The sequence below is a fragment of the Balaenoptera physalus genome (assembly GCF_965194825.1).
Source record: "Balaenoptera physalus genome assembly, chromosome: 9".
NCBI classification, from domain to species: domain Eukaryota; kingdom Metazoa; phylum Chordata; class Mammalia; order Artiodactyla; family Balaenopteridae; genus Balaenoptera; species Balaenoptera physalus.
The window spans coordinates 17,994,336-18,010,672 of NC_138888.1; positions in this window are offsets into that span (position 1 = coordinate 17,994,336).

Below are 16,337 nucleotides of genomic sequence, written 5' to 3' on the forward strand. Positions count from 1 at the left end.
TTTGGGCCGGAAGCCAACAATCAACTCGAAGGATCTAGTTAAGAGGTGCAGGTCAGGCAAACAGAAATGATGAAGCATGCACATGCTAGAGTCAGGGCACCGCGGGATAGCTGAGCCTCAGCGAGTGGGTTCCCAAAGTCGGGGCAACGAGTCAAACAAACACATGGCACCATCAGTAAGAGGTTGCAACCGGGCAACTCATATCTCTACTCTGTACTCTGACAGGTACCCATGGTGGGTGTTGAAGGATGTAACTATACGTGGTAGCAAATGAATCACCATGATGCGTGTGTGAGGCGGGGGCTCATTTTTAATGTTTTCTTATTCATGAATAAGAAGCAGTCTACCCATCCCTGGTGTCTACTCCTACATTGGAGTGGCTTTCTCCTAGTGTCCCTAACTGTCAATCTAGCTGAATTTATAATCTTGCCCAAGGGTGTCTCACTGGCACAAACATACCCCACTGATTCACCTACCAGCAGACCAAGAGGCCTGGGAAGGACCAATGTGTTGGCACCATTCCTGCGACTGTCTTCCTTGTGGATGGGGCTCCATACCAGGCACTACCTGTGGCTCTTCCTTGTTCCTCCCCTTGGCTGCTGTCACACCCTTACCAAACAGAGGTCTTCCTGTTTGCTGTGGTCCCCAGGTGAACCCTGAGGCTGCCTTGATGCAGCCAATCATCAGGATGAATCTCAGGCTAAGCGGTTTGCCACCAACAGCACTGTAAGCCCATTCTTCTCCTCACAAATTCGAGAACTTTGGATGGATCTGGTACCCGATATCTCTTACCTCCTTCCAATGATGGTGCTCTTCGACCTTAGGTCAGCAAACTGTGAGTAATCCTTCAGTATTTTTCTTTATTTTGATCTATTTGCACTATACCTGGTAAGACATTCCTAGAAGTTTATAGATCTCAGTCAGTACTCTTAAGTTTCTGCTGCATTGCATCTTTTACTGTCTTGCTGAGCATATTGAAAGGAGGCTCCTGTATTTCCCGCTGTGTATTTGTGTGTATCCTCAGGATCTAATACAGAGTTGGGCATACATGTTCAATGTTCAATAAACGCTTGTTGGCTTGAAATAATATTTTGATTTCAAGCTTTTTCCTCTTCTTTTCTTTCACCATTCCCATTTTTATCGGCCAACTTCCCCAATACTAGGTCTATTCAAGTCAGTTAATTGTTATCATCTCAGTAAAGGCAGTTACATTTCCATTCCTATAACTTAACATAATGAATGGAACTTAGTAACATCAGCTGTATGTAAACATAGCTAAAATCAGGTAGGGCAATGAGCGACACTGAAAAAGACACCCACTGTTATTGATACCCATACTGGAAATGGAAGATCCCATTCCTGCCCATGGGTATTTTTACAAGCTGCTACCATTCATACTTAATGCATTCAACCAGTAATTCATATTACTAGAAGCACATATATAAAAGAAAATTCCTCTTAATAAATATCACACAAATGGACATTAAAGATGTTACATTGACATAATTGGGGTAGAAATTGCTAAAATGACATGCAATTGACTCTCCTTTGCAATCAGCCCCACCAAAGGAATAAAAGGAAGAGATTGCTAAGAGTACGATTAAACTCCAGTAAGGTCTACGCTTTAGTTCCTTTAAGATTGCAAGTATTTTATTTAATTTTCTATGTCTATACTTGGAAAGGCTATTTGAACTCATCATAGGTAGTTACTGAATACATCTTTTTAATCTCACCTTCTTGTTTATAACAATTCTTTTTCATTTCACTCTAATCAAATATGCCATTCAAGGTCTAGAATTTTATAGAGACATAACAGTAGTTATTTATATGCTGGGAGCAATCCATTTTTTGAACAGCTGGCAAAGCAGCTTAATATCTCAGCCAATCATTTTAAGCTCTAAAAATTCCACATTCTCCAGTGCTCTTAAAGAATAACCTCATAACGCTACTCAGCCCAGGAAACAAGATACCTCATCTCCATTTTTTTCCCTCCTTTTTGATTTTTGAGTTTTTCAGTTGAGCTTTAAACCGTTTTGTTACTAACAAATAATTTACAGTGAGAGATCAAAATTAGGCAAATGCAACTTTGATCCTAGAGTGTCTGGCAGTAAAAGGTTTGTTTACTCAACAAATAATTATTATGGACCTGCTTCTCTGTACGCTAAGGAATGAGAAAAACAATGATGACGAAGACAGTCTGTTCTGGAGGAGCTCCAACGAGGGGACACAAAAACATAAATATGTCTTCAAAATAAAAAATGGTGAATATGGGGGAAAGGACCCATGACCATCATGCCTGTGGCTGAACACAGCTATCGGTGGTGCTTCACCTGCAGGAACTCAGGAAAAGCTTTCCTAAGGGAGTGACTCTTGAGTGGGAACTTGAATGAAGAGCCTGCAAGTCAGAAGGAATGGGAGCTCCAGAAGGAGCCACGGGAACAGAAGGTTGGATGTGCAAAAGGACACAGGGAAGCCAGTGTGAATGGAAATTGCGAGCCCAGGGCCGAGGTAGAAGACTAGTTTGGGTAACAAAGTCTAGAGGCAGACTATAAAGAGAGGCAGTATGTCTAGTGGACATGTATTTGGGCTCTGCAGTCAGACAACATAGGTTCAAGTCCTGACTTTGTTACTTGCTGGCTATGTGTCTTTGGGCAAGCTGCTTAACAAATCTGTTAACTGCCTCATCTGTGTAGCAGAAGGGAGTAACTGCACTCACTTCGAGGGGTTGCGCCTGTGATTGCACGGCATTATAAACATAAAACATTCAGTCTAGCACATTTTAAGGTTACCTTCATTTTAAATGTTATGATATGCCTTGCGGCACGGGCATGTGGACAGTGGGAGGTTTTTAGTCAAGTGAGAAGTATAGGCGTATTGGAATGTTAGAAAGGTAAGGCTTTAGTATGAGGGAAGATAGATGAAACAACTGACCAGAGGCAGGGATATTGGGTAGGAGACTCATGTAATGTCCAGGTGAGAAATGACGATGGCTGTACATAGTAAGTACAGATGTGGAGAGATGAGCTGGAGATATGTTTTGCAAGTGGAATGATCACGACTTTCTAAATGATTGAATTTGGTAGCAAAAAGTCAAAGATATGTGTAAGCATCAAGTAAGGAACACCTACAACCTACACAATTTATATGTATGAGTAGCTTACTCATACATATAAGACACATGCACACGTGTGTATTTTTTTATAAATGGTTTCCTATAGCATGTACACTTCTGCGTCTGGTTTTGTGTACTTAGCAGGTTTTTGAGATTATTTTTTTGTGTTATGTGTGTTAGTACTGAATTCCTTATTAGTTAAAGGAATAGTTAAATAGTTAAAAGAAATACTTGTTAAAAAGTATTTCATTGTATGAATATATCACAATTTGTTTAGCCACTCGCTATTTGATGGACATTTGAATTATTTTCAGTTTTAGACTACTGTGAATAATGTTGCTATGAAGACTCCTGTACAAATCTTTTGTGGACATATGTTCTCCTCTTTTTCTTTTTCTTTTTTTTTTGTTGGGGCGGTGAATACCTAGGTGTGGAGTTGGTGAGTCATAGAGTAGATGAATGCATGTTTAATTTTATAAGAAACTGCCAAACTGTTTTCCAAATCGGCTATACCATTTTACACTCTCTGGGTAACTTATGAGCTTTCCAGTTGCTCCACATCCTTGCCAACATTTGGTGCAATTAGTCTTTTAAATTTTTAGCCATTCTTGTGTTTAAACAATGGTATTCTTTTTAGGTTTATTTTGCATTTCTTTGATGATGAATAATGTTGAGTACTTTTCTGTGTGATTACTGGCCACTTGCATATTTTCCTTTTAAGTTGCTATTCAAGTCTTTTGCCCATTTTATTTTTGTAATTTTTAATTAAAAAATCAGACATTTTGCCTTTGTACAATTAGATTATAGGAATTATTTTAATATTCTAGATACAAGTCTTTGGCAATTATATGTATCATAAATATATTCTCCTGTGTGTGAAACAATTTCTCTGTGCGGCTTGCCTATTCATTTCTTAGTTGTGTCTCCTAATGAACAGAAGTGTTTGATTTTGATAAAATCCAATTTATCAATTTTTTTCTGTGGTGATTAATAATTCTTTGTCCTAGGATATCTACATTTTCCAAGGTCATAAACATATTCTTCTTTGTTTTCTTCTAGAAGCTTTATAGTTATAACTTTAATGTTTAGGCTTATGATTCATCTCAAATTCATTTTTATGTATAATATGAGATAGGAGTCAAGGTTTATTTTTCCACATGGATATGTAGGTATGCCAGCACCATTGATTAAAGAGACTTTCCTTTCTTCACTAAATTTACTTGCTACCATCCTAGAAGTTAATTGACCATATGTGTATGGTCTAATTCTGGTTTCTCTATTCTGTTCTATCAATTTGTTGATCTGTTCTAAAGCTGTTACTGCAGGCTCTTCTCTCTTTGGGCCCCACCTCCCTGTGCTGCAGTTTGGAAAGTCCAGGTAGAAAGTCAGGGTGAATGTGGAGTTTTTCTTTTCTCAAAGATCACAGCCCTGTGCTGCCTGGAATGCCCAGCACTGACCACACCAGGCCAAGGCCACTCCTCCCAAAGATTAGCCTCACCGCTTTGGGAAGCTTTCCTTTCCTTTTCCCTCAGTCCATACCAGCACTGCCCAACACACACCCCATCGGGGCTGGGGCTCCTGTTCAACACTTCTTGAGCTGATTCCAGTTCTCACCTCTGTCATCGATCCTTATGTAAGGTTTTCAACCTCTGCTTTTACTTTTGTCTCCACCACTGAACATGAACTCCGTGAAGTATTTGTCCTTGTGTACACAGTACCTAGCAGACTCCCGGGCTCAGGTAGAAGTAACTCAAAATACAGCTGTCAAATGAGTGAGTAAAGTCACTGAAATGATTTAATAGTGACAAAATTAGGATTTCATAAAATAAAGACATTTCTTTGACCTCCACTGTCTAGTTTGTCAAAATTTTTAATGATGGTGGGATATAAACACTTGTACTATATCAAGCTTCAGTTTTATATACTATCTAAAGGAGCACCGTATGTGGAGGAACAAGCCTCTTTCTAATAATTATCACTGAAATGCATGTATTTCACTTGTAAATTGTAATCCCTCATTAATAGGTTGCAAACATTATTTATGCATTTGATACATTGTGAGGACTACTGTCACTATTAATGCTATTTTTAACACACTAATAACTCATTAGCCTTTTAAAGCTTAACACTAAACCACTAATAATGTTATTTCAAACAATTACTCTAACAAAAATCTTTTCAGGTCTTTTAAAACTGAAAGAATGTGATACATAGTATGTATTAATTCATTTTATAATGGGTCCCATTACAACAGGTTTCTGGTGTATAGTAAATACTATTTTATTACATAGACTATATCAGTTACCTAGTGGTACCACTCTGAGTAGTGTCTTAACTTTCCAGAACGGAACTCAACAGTTTATCTTCCCGACTTCACTGATCTGGCTGCTCCTGGTGTTAGCGTCAGCATTAAAGCCAAATACCAAGTTATGTAAAATAGATAAACAACAAGGGCCTACTGTATAGCACAGGGAACTATATTCAATATCTTGTAATAAACTATAAGGGAAAAGAATCTGGAAAAGAATATATAACTATATATAACTATATAACTATATATAACTATACATAACTATATATAACTATATACATAACTATAGTTATGTATATATATACATATATATACATAACTATATATATAACTATATATATAGTACATAATTATATATAACTATATAACTATATATAACTACATAACTCTCTATATATAACTAAATCACTTTGCTGCACAACTGAAACTAACACAATATTGTGAATCAACTATAGTTCAATGACAAAAAATAAATTTAAAAAAAAGAAAAAGAAAAAAAAAGCCAAATACCAAGTGAGCCCAAGAACGATCAGTTGAAAGAGTGGATCTTTGCAGGCTCTAATACCCAAGGACACTGGAAGAAATTTTGCATATCTGTTCTTTATAGATTATTCTGTGGCTCATGGATATTCAATTTTTATGCTTCTTATACTTTATCCTGCATGAACATATCATATAAACTCAAATTGTCAAACATTCAATAGAGAAATCTATAAAAATTCTCAATATTCATTTCATACCTTTACCATATTTAAAAGTATGCATTTATACAGTCGCAAAGTTGTGCTTTTAATAAAAATTTAATACTTTCTCAAAAACCATTAACTTTAAAATTACAAATGTTTAATGTATCCTAGAGTAAAATTAAATGCATTTATATGGCAGCAGGGCTTTTTATATAATGCAGTATTGTGCTTTAAAGGTGTATGATATTAAACAATACTTAAAGAAATGATAAATCTTGTATCAGACTATTATGTGAGGTTAAACTCTGCACAAGGTTTTTTTTAAATGAGAAAATGGGTTAAGTATAAGAATAATTAACATTTATTGAACTCTTTTAAATCTCTAAGCATATTTAACTCTTACTAGCCCACTAATTTAACTCTCCTAACAATCTTGGCAGTAGACTACAACCGTTGTCTAGTGAGATGTTTATCAAAGAAAAAAGAAGAGGATTAAAATATTTAAATATTCAAATTTATGCATTCAAATAAGTGTTACCATTAAATAAAATACCTGGGAGGGCAAATACATTTTTTCCAATAGTGTTGCAACTGCTCAAATATTTTGAGGGTCAATATCTTCCCAGTAGAGGCAAATTTTTAAGAATGGATTTGAATTTGTGAAATGGTAAACAATTACTGAGAGCCAAGTATAATAATTAAGGAAAGGGATCATGACCTGTAAGCTACTTTGTAGCTATCGACAGACTCTAAAATTTACATGGGAGGGCAAAGGAACTAGAATAACCAACACAACACTTAAGAAGAAGAACAAAGTTGGAGGATTCACACTATCCAGTTTCAAGATTTACCATAAAGTTGCAGTAACCAAAACAGTGCAGTATTGGTGAAATAATAGATAATGGAACAGAATGGAGAGTCCAAAAATAGACCCAAAGAAATATATTTAATGTTTTTGGTGCGATTTTTTTGGTACAAAATATAAGTATTCAAAACCATTAAAAAGAGTAAAGAATAAAAGGGAAACAAGCCAAATAGTCACCCCTAAATATTTGTATCCTCACATTTTCTATTTTTCACCCACAAAATGGAATAATACCCAGCTACTAAAAAAAGAGATCTATGAATATGGTATGGACATTGGCTTACATGTATATACATTGTTGTGTACATACATTTATTTTAATTCGCTAAAGTCCACATTTTATTTGGATTTCCTTGATTTTGATCTAATGTCCTTTTCTGTTCCAGGATCCCAATGTAAATGTAATGAATCAGAAGGAAGGAGAAAAGGCTAGAATGATCTACATATATGGTAGCAGATTAGAGTTGCAGACATCTCTTATGAACCCATGTTTAGCTTCACATAGATACATATGGACATATATAGAAACAGTTATACCTATGCGTATATGTACAGATTCCTATATAGGCCCTATACATACCTATGTGTATATATACAGATTCCTATACAGCTGAAAGGGCCTAGAAATAACAACACCCTGATAGCAACAAGTGTACCTTGTGCCCAGTTCTCTGCAACCAGGAACCAGGGCTCCCTGGAGAAATGGACGATTCTAAGTCTGGGATAGGAAATATACAAGATGAGCCGAGAGCATCTTGTAGTGCCAGGAAGTTAAGGAAGTGCTGGAAAATGACAACCATGGGGTCACATCAAAGGGACACAGGAGCCAACTAAAAGCATTCCCAGTGGCCAAGGCTGAAATAATTTGAGTAAGAGAAGAAAGTAGTAAGCCAGACAGAGAAAGACAAATATCATATGATATAGCTTATATGTGGAATCTAAAAATATGATACAAATGAACTTATTTACAAAAAAAGAAACAGACTCACAGACATAGGAAAGAAACTTATGGTTACCAAAGGGGGAAGGAGGAAGGGAGGGATAAATTAGGAGTTTTGGATTAACATATATACACTACTATATATAAAATAGATAGCAACAAGGACCTAATGTATAGCACAGGGAACTATACTCAATATCTTGTTAATAACCTATAATGGAAAAGAATCCAAAAAAGGAATATATATATATATATATATATATATGTGTGTGTGTGTGTGTGTGTGTGTGTATGTGTATATATATATATATATATATATATATATATGAATCACTTTGCTGTACACCTGAAAGTAACACAACATTGTAAATCAACTATACTTCAACTAGAAAAAGAGAAAAAAAGAAGAAGAAAAAGAAGGTAGTATTGGATTATAACACAAAGTTCAAAATAAATATCTATGAGTTCATACTGATATAAATAAATAATTGAATAAATAAATAAATGGAGGAAGAATAGACAAATCTCCCACGGAAAAAGTTTCCAAAAATTTATGTAGATAAACAATCCACAGAGAGGTGGAGCTTATCTCCCCACTCCTTAAGTGTGGGCTGTGCATGGTGACCCCACTCAAAGAGTGCAGTACAGGAAGGAGGAGAAGGGCAACTTGACAGTGACAGGAGAAACCTGAAAAACACTAGCTCAGCCGGGTGATTAAGGTCAACGTCAACAATGATGAGTCATGTTGATAGCATGTGCTTTTGACAGACTTTGATAAAATGAACTCTCAACTCTGTGGTCTTATTCCCAAAAACCCATAACCACAGCTGACTCAGGAGAAAGACATGAGACAAATCCCAAATGAAAGACATTTTACAAAATACCTGACCAGTGCTCCTCAAAACCGTTAAGGTCATCAAAAACAAGGCAAGTCTGAGAACTATCATAGCCCAGAGGAGCCTAAGGAGACATGGTGACTAAATGTAATGCGGTATCTGGGATGGAATCCTGGAACAGAAATATGACATTAGGTCAAAATCCAGGAAATGTGAACAAAGTATGGACTTTAATGTTAATAATATGTATCAATATTTATTCATTAATTGTAATAAGTGTACCCAAATGTGTAAGATGTTAACAGGGGAAACCGGGTGTGGCACATGTGGAACAGTGCCCTCTTGAGTAAATCTGAAACGATTCTAAAATAAAAAGTTCATTTTAAAAATCATCCCCCTAAAAATTAACTCTCAAAAACAAAAATACAATATCTGGGAGGAAAGCAGGAAAAGGAAGAATGGTTATAGTTATACCTCTCTTCTATGTCTAGGGTGGTATTTTTTAATTGGTCCCAAATCAAAATTTATCAAAGAAATTACTCTTGCAACTCAATGGCAGCACTATCACGCCTCCATTAGTCAAGGACTAATAATCATGTAGTACTTAATAGCTGCTAAAACTGTTCTGAAAACTCCATACACATTCTTAAACACTATGCTATGTCATCTCTTGAAAGTGACTATATTGCATGGGAAAATCTTACTGTGAAAGTATCTACACAGACGCTTATCCCATCAATTACCCCACCAAGGCTAGACTTGTGTAGGGATAAATGCTGGCATGTTTCTTTTCTTTTCTTTTTTTTTCTTTTTGCATGTTTCTTTATTTTTTTTAAAGTCCTTGTATTTTATAGTCACAATTAAAACATCTAGAGTCCTCAAGGGAAAAAAGTTCCAAACACTTCATGATTAATCGTATAGTCAACTTCCATTTGTCTCTCAATATCCTATTTGAGGTGCGTGTATATGATGTTTCATTCGAGAAAGCAATATGCCAAAGTCTGCAGGAACATCTTCTTTTAGCATTTCTGTTTACATTTTATTGGTGCTCTAAGCTATGTGCAGTTGTCCCAGCTTTCAAAGTCCTTTAGGTAGCCTTAATTATAAGTGCAATGGAGTTAAAGATCCCAGGGTTCTGTTTCAATGTAAACATTGCACCCTAAACATTTTGGAAACAAAAGATTAAGAACTGCAGACCTTCAGGGCAGACATCTGTCAGTGCAGAGTCTGCCATTTCCAATAAACCCACCCATGCAACTCAGATTCCTTAATCAAATAGCAAGCTCAGCTGTTTGGGTTGACATCCAAGCAGACTTCCAAATTATTGTCCCAAATCACAAGAAAAGCCTTATTAGCCATTCATCCAGTCTTTTTTGTAACCATTGATGTAAACCAGATTTGCTCTTTGATAGCTGATAAAGAAGCACAGTAGATATCTGTAAATGGTCAAATGAGTCTTAATACTATGTAACTAGTTATAGTACACTTTACTCACTCTGCCTTTACAATAAAAATGTTGTGTTCAATAAGGAACACAATGAATACTGCGCAATCAAAATGCCAATGTATCCTTTCCAAATCTCTTTTTGGAGAGGATACCCTGTGCTTGACCAAACAGAGAAAAAAAATGTCTTGCATTGGACAGAGGCAAATGCAGGGCTTTCATATATTTGCCTCATGACAATATTTCATCTTAATACAAACTGGTCACAACACTACTGCAGGAAATTGCTCTCTAGTTGCTGGCACCCTGGGATGCCATCAATACTGACAAGACTGAGAAACCCGTCAATGACAATTCAGGACTCAGTCCAATGGTAGTATCCAAATGCAATGTAAGTGGATATTTTTAGGGCTCTATTTGTGGATCTCTTTAATTCTTATTCATGTCCACTGGTCCTTGACTTGTGTGAAAATTCAATGCAATAAAGGCTTCAGCTCAACTGAATTCAATTTCAGAAATCATCAAAAAGTAAGATTTATAAAGTAATTTTTAGAAGTCCCTTTGACTACCCCCGGTGACACAGATAAACTTGGAGGACTCTGCATCTGCCTATTTCAGAGGCACTGTCCTCCTCCGTCATGCAGGACATCTATTCTATTTCAAGTTAACAAGGCTTAATTCCCTTTCCATGGGCAATTGGCAAGAATAAATTAGCCACTTCACTGAGACTTTTCTGTAACAAAACTCTTTATGAATGGAGCCCACGCCACAAATTTTAGGTACTTTCTATGCACGTATAAATAAATCTATCAGGATAATTTTTGAAGGTTATTTGCTTAACATTACGTCACAACTTCTGGCTAAATTCCCTTTACTTGTACATTTTCTGTCATATATTACTTTTCTCCTCCAAAGCACTTTAATGAAATCACTTAATTCTACATTCAAGGTATTTGACCAAGACTAAGGGCAAATATCCTTGCAAATATTCTATATGTTGGGAACTTAAAAGTTTAAGAAACCAATATGACTGTAGAGTGTGGTTTGCCTTTTGTTGTACTTAAACCATCATGTGAAACGTAGCAGAATATTCCAGTCTAGGTGATGTCAAAGGCAAGATTCCCTCACTCCCACCTCCTGCTTAAAAGAGCTTGAAAAAGACTGAATGACTTCAAAATAAATTAGGAAAACACTGGCAGCAATATGGATAGCATCAAAATGAGGCCAATTCATGCAATTTAGGACAAGCAAATGAAACCATGTCAACCATATGTTAATAGTCTGCTAGTTTCTGCACCTGAGAAAATTTTCCACATCAGCTTCTCTCCTTTACCAAGTTTAAAGCCAAGGCAAATACATACACTTTGCCTGATGAAATTCAGAAAGGACAATTTTGCTGCAAGGTCTCTTAACTAGGTATGCATGATATATTCTGAAGCAATGAGAATAATCATCTAGATTTACCACAAGGGAGTCCATGAGCTTATATTCGCCTCACAAAATGAAGTTTTGACTTTCCAGATGAATAAATTAGACTGCAGATCACTATATTCATCCATATGGAAATAACTATAATACAGACTCCCAATTTTAAAAAGCATTTAGTGTTTTTCAAGGACAACAGACTACTATGGAATGTTCATAATTAAATAAACAAAAGCACAGGCAATAATAGTAAATGAAAACCAGGTATTTCAAACTTTAGCTGATAGAAATGTTATAAGGCTATCAAAATCTGCTAAAACAATAGGCAGACACTTGGGGAATATGTTAAGAACAAGGGAGCTGGAGATAAATTGGTTTAGGAAACATTTTGCAGAACCCAAATGTCTTAGTTTCCTTTTTTTTTTTGAGATGCAACTTTTTGTGTGTGTGTGTGTTTTTTTTAATAACATCTTTATTGGAGTATAATTGCTTTACAATGGTGTGTTAGTTTCTGCTTTATAACAAAGTGAATCAGTTATACATATACATATATCCCCACATCTCTTCCCTCTTGCGTCTCCCTCCCTCCCACCCTCCCTATCCCACCCCTCTAGGTGGTCACAAAGCACCGAGCTGATCTCCCTGTGCTATGCGGCTGCTTCCCACTAGCTGTCTGTTTTACACCAAATGTCTTAGTTTCTTAAAGCTCAAACTCCAAAGTAAACAGAAAATGTGAAAAAGTCAGCATGCTTTCCTGCCGAAATTACAGAGGCAATTTAGTCAGCTGGAGAGGGATAAACCAAAGTTGAAAATCAGCCAGAAAACACATGTTCACGTCACCATCACTGCAAGAACCACCAGGAGAATTCTGCATAGTGTAGATGACAATTATGTGGCTAATTCAAGAAGCAATTTTTATATTTAAATTCTTAACTTAGGAACTAGGAATTTATCAAAAGTCATTATCTGGTAGGAATAAAATTAACAGTCTCTTGAGACCTTCCTGTAATACCACTGTTAATAACCAGTGCCCTTTTTCCTCATTATTTTGCTTTAGTGTCCCAAGAAGTATTTTAAACACTAGCATTTATACCTTTTATTCTGTGTACTAATTAAGCGTCCCCTCAGATGTCACCACACTGTTTATATATCAACTTTATATGAGTATGTATATAGCCGTAAGATGTACGCACACACTTCTAAAATTAAATTCTCAATATCAAAAGGAGGTCTGGGGCTTCCCTGGTGGTGCAGTGGATGAGAATCTGCCTGCCAATGCAGGGGACACGGGTTCGAGCCCCGGTCTGGGAAGATCCCACATGCCGCGGAGCAACTGGGCCTGTGAGCCACAACTACTGAGCCTGCGCGTCTGGAGCCTGTGCTCCACAACAAGAGAGACTGCGATAGTGAGAGGCCCGCGCACCGCGATGAAGAGTGGCCCCCGCTCGCCGCAACTAGAGAAAGCCCTCGCACAGAAACGAAGACCCAGCACAGCCAAATATAAATAAATAAATAAATAAATAAATAAATTTATTAAAAAAAAAAAAAAAGGAGGTCTGGGGGAATTCCCTGGTGGCGAAGTGGTTGGGAGTCCGCCTGCCAATGGGGGGGACATGGGTTTGAGCCCTGGTCCGGGAAGATCCCACATGCCACGGAGCAGCTAAGCCCATGCGCCACAACTACTGAGCCTGCGAGCCACAACTACTGGGCCCACGTGCCACAACTACCGAAGCCCACGTGCCTAGAGCCCGAGCTCCACAACGAGAGAGGCCATCGCAATGAGAAGCCCACGCACCGCAGCGAAGGGTAGCCCCCGCTCGCCGCAACTAGAGAAAGCCTGCGTGCAGCAACGAAGATCCAATGCAGCCAAAAATAAATTATTTAATTAATTTAAAAAAAAAAAAAAAAAAAAAGGAGGTCTGGGCTTAGGTACTGACCAAGGAGGTCAATGCCTGGGGAAATGTCAAAATCAAGGCTGAGATGTGAGGACTTGTGAGGGTCTAGGAAGGAAATCAGGTTCATGTAAACAACCTAGTAGAGGTGGGCCTGCTAAAGGTGATCTATGCCGGGGACCTGCTGGAGGGCAGCAGCGGGGGTCTGGGGGAGGTCCCAGAGGTGGGTGAAGCACCGTTTCTGGTACACCAAGAGCTGGGACATGGAGCCCGTGACAGTGAGGAGGTCTAGGACAGGATTCCAGCTCTGGGGGTAAGTGAAGCAGGTAAAGAAGGAAGGTACTCTGGCATAGGGTAGTCCGACAGGTAGTTTCAATTCTCTAACAGGAAGCCAGCGTGATTCCAGAAGTGGAGAGTGAGAGGCATGGCGGGAGCTTTATTTTCAGATATTTTAGTGGGAGGAATGACAGTCAACATGTTCATACTTCTTTTTAAGAAATTGGTAGAAATAATCAGAACATATGGATGCAACAAGGAATCCTTAATTTTCAAGTAATTGGGGCAACAATTATAATCCACTTTAGCAATGCACTGAAAATAGCAAAAAATATAATGCCTACTTAAAACTTTGCATCATTTGAACGAACTTAACTAGTTAAAAAGGAAACTTTCACTATCTTTATTATCTTAATTTTAGAAGAGGTATGTAATCACATATAATACAGTTTGTTTTAGCTAGAGCTATTGACTTTAAATACCAAACTGTCATTCATTTGATTTAATAAAGTTCAGGGGGGGAAAATAGTCTTGATTTTCATTACCAATTTCCTTCGCTCTGTAAAAGGAAAGCCACCATCTCATTATAAACTTTGTATTTATTGGAAAAGAACTTGGCTTGTGGCTAGTTATCACTGGCATTAGACAGCATCATTTGTATTGTCTCGAAGGAAAAATCCAGGGCATTACCTCTGAAATTCAATTCACTGCAATAATTGCTGCATGTGCAAATTTGCCAGGCAGCTTAATGTAAAATATATCAATAAAGTTAGTAGAGTCTGGCAGTAAACAAACATATATTTAGATGTCACTAGGGTTAATAAGAAAAGTTTCAGTTTATATGGAACACAAAACAAATTACAAGATTGTGTTGTTTGGGCAGATAAGCTAGCAAAGCTACAAGTGCTTCAAAACAACCTTTCACATGTGTTGTATAAAATGATCATGAAAGCAGAGAGAATATTTATAGAATGTTAAATTGTCTTTGTGTCATTTTGTTAGTCTCAGTTAATTATTATGTAAGAAGATACCAGCATCTGTGCCTTCTATGGGCAAAAATAAATAAATAAATAAAACTTTCGTTTAAAAACAAAATCTCCCCATACTCTAAGGAAGTTAATTCTGCTTCAAATGGAAATACCTTTAAAATAAATTTTCTCTTCTAGTACCACTGTTTGGAAGGGTGGGTAATGGCTCTGAAAGTATTCAGAGAAGGTCAAGGCAAGGAAAATGAGAGCAGTAGGATAGAAATGAGTGTGTTCTTATCCATGCCATTGGACCCATGCAATTTCCTTCTCCTGAATCTGTGGACCTCCATGAGGGCCCTTCCTTGTTCTGTTCATGCCACAGCCAGGCCCAGGCAAGGCAGATTCAAGTCAAAATTTTATTTCAGATTCTCTCTCTTAATCTAGTAATCAATAGCATTTACTTAGTGGCTCACTAGAAAAAATTTGGCAATTCCTAATGTCTAATTTTTCCTAGGAAGAACTTTGGTAAAAACATATCTCAGTAAAATGAAATTCCCTGTAACTAAATCTCATTATAAGCTTACCAGAAAGTGAAATAGGGAAATACTAACATTATTTTCAAAACTGAAAATTTCACAAAGGAGTAGATTTTATAGATAATGTCTAATGTATTTCAAGATTCAATGCAGCTATTGTTCTGTTGATGTTCTTATACATTATTAAAGTCGATATTTTTAATAACAACAATAGATATCACAGTCAGATCGTTAAGTATTTTCCAATTTTGGAATCACACATATAGATATAAGATTTAATAACTGCTATCAAATAATGTTTGGGTCAAAGAAAACATTATAATTGCTATTATGTTTATTGACCCAAAAAAAAAATAAAAAATAATATGAAGATTTGTATTATATATAAACAGGAATATCATAGATACACTGTGAAAAGAAAAGTTCCCAGATATTGCAAGAACTAAATGCTCTTTAATCATGCTGTTTTAATATACAATTAAGTATAAAGGACTCCCTACCCAAAAATCATCTCCCCAAATAATCAGCTAGAGTAAAACAGTTCTAGCACACCCTGGGTGTCAAAGGAATGCCAGAACACAATGGCAGCATATTACCAGAAAATGATTGTTTATTTAATACTAGTTCAGAATTCATCAGAAAGGGACCACTTGCTGGTTCAAGATTTTAATTTTTGAATAAAAAGCTTCTTCATAAAATGATCTAATACCTTTTGGTCTCTCTTTCCTAAGCTCCAGAAAGTAATGGCACATGATTTTTAAACAAAGCCTTTACTCTCTGCCATTAATCCTTTCTGAGTAAGCAAATAAGTAATCCTTTTAATCACCAGGGCTGATATACCCTACTGGTGAAACATCAGATATCCCCCTGCCGATTGCAGAAGAATCATTTCCATGGGCAGGGAGAAGTGCAGGATAAACATCTCCATATAGGATGTCATGGCTGAATTAAATAGCACTGCACGAGGAGCAGAGATGGATTATTATTTTATTGCATTATAATCCATGGCATCATTAACTTGGATGGCATGTTCATATACTCATATC